The sequence below is a fragment of the Propithecus coquereli genome, unplaced genomic scaffold (assembly GCF_000956105.1).
Source record: "Propithecus coquereli isolate 6110/MARCELLA unplaced genomic scaffold, Pcoq_1.0 Scaffold508, whole genome shotgun sequence".
Lineage (NCBI taxonomy): Eukaryota > Metazoa > Chordata > Mammalia > Primates > Indriidae > Propithecus > Propithecus coquereli.
In genome coordinates, this window is record NW_012150930.1 from 848,051 (window position 1) to 849,997 (window position 1,947).

At 33.5% G+C, this 1,947-nt stretch overlaps 1 protein-coding gene across 1 annotated transcript in view; it reads right to left on the reverse strand.

Moving 5' to 3' along the window:
- The window catches only part of LRRD1 (leucine-rich repeats and death domain containing 1), a 24,525-nt gene that overhangs the window by 3,508 nt on the left and 19,070 nt on the right, over nucleotides 1-1,947 (reverse strand). The gene's annotated exons all lie outside the window — the stretch shown is intronic.

Consider the following 1,947-nt stretch of genomic DNA (forward strand, 5'->3'; position numbering starts at 1 on the left):
GCTTTGGGGCCATTATTAAATAAAATAAGGGTAACTTGAACACAAGGACCACTATACTGCAGAAGTCAATCTGATAACTAAGACCACTACTAAGCACATGCAGCGTGGATCTGCTGGACAAAGGGATGATTCACATCTCAGGTGGGGTGGCCTGAGATTTCATCATGCTACCCAGAACGGCACTTTAAAACTTAAGAATTGTTTAGAAGGAATTTTCCATTTAATATTTTCAGACCACAGTTGACCACAGATAACTGAAACGTGGAAATCAAAACTGTAAATAAAGGAGAACTACTGTACCTTTGTACATTTGACAAAAATCAATGGACCAAATAGTGGGTCTATTTATAGAGCCTATTCTGTTCCATCGATCTTTATGTCTGTTGTTTTGCAAGCACTACACTGTTCTACTGAAGATTTGCATAAGTCTTGAAATCAGGCTGTGTGACTCATTCAATTTTTCAAAATCATTCCAGTCATTAGGTTTAAATAACTTTTAAATAATTTAAATTTAAATTTATTTATTTAAATTTACAGAAAATTTCAGAGGTTATAGCAAGTCCCTGTATGCTCCTCACTTAGTTTTGGTTTCACCTAATGTTATCTCACATTATCATATTACATTTGTTCAATCTAAGAAATCAACATTGGTAATCTATTATGGAACTAAAGTTAAAAAAAGAAAAAAATAAGAAACCAACATTGGTACATTACTGTTAACTAAACTCCAGACTTTTCTGGATTCATAAGTTTTTCTAGCAATGTCCTTTTTCTGCTCCAGGATCCACTACAGGTACCACATTGCATATAGTTAGAGGTCTGCTTAGTCTCCTCTAGGCTTTGACAGTTTCTCAGTCTCCCCTTATTTTCATGACCTTAACAATTTTGAGAAGTACTGGTTAGGAATTTTGTGCAATATACCATAATTTGAATTTGTCTGATATGTTTTCTCATGTTTAGACTGGGGTTGTGGGTCTTTGGAAAGAATACCACAGAGGTGAAGTGCCCTCATCACATCACGTCAGGGCTAACTGGTGATGTTAACCTCAGTCCCTTGGCTAATGTAGTGTCTGGTTTCTCCAATATGATGTTATGATTTTTTTTCCTATCCATACTCTATTCTTTGAAAGTGAGTCACTAAATCGAGGCTACCCTCAAAGGGGAGTAAGGATTAAGTTCTACCTCCCTGAATGTGATCTTTTTCAAGGCCATCCTAATCCAATATCAACCTAACATAAAAAGTAAAACTGTGGTAACAAAGAATTTGTAATCTTTATAAAGGCCTAAAGTTTGCCTTTATGTCATTTATACATTTTACAGTTCTATTATTTATAAATATAAATAAAGGAATCTGGTTCCTTTTAGTGAAAAATGGTATTTAGAAACCAAGATCCAGGCACTACTAGTCCTGCTCATTGCTTCTGGGAGTGTATGTGTATGTATAAAATATGTATGTATAAAATATATATGTATTATAAACCTAGAATTATATATATACATATATGTATAACATATAGATGTTATAAATCACAATAGAGAGTCTTTAGAGATCTGGCATCTTTCATTTAGCATTTGAGATACATCAGTGTTGTTGTGCGTATTAACAGTTTTGTTCTTTTTTATTAATGAAAAATAGTCTATTATATAGATGTCAATAATCTATCTGTTCACTAGATAAAGAACATTTGAGGAGTTTCCAGTTTGGATGATTATGAATAAAGCCACTCTATAAATTTGCACTCAAATATAAGTTTTTTTTCACTTAAAAGTGTAGTTGATGCTGCTTGTTACACTGATGAGGAACAAAATAAAAAAAAAGTGTAGTTGAAGTAAGATTGATGGGTAAGTGTATATATAACTTTTTTTTTTTTTTTGAGACAGAGTCTCACTCTTTTTGCCCGGGCTAGAGTGCCGTGGCGTCAGCCTAGCTCACAGCAACCTCAAACT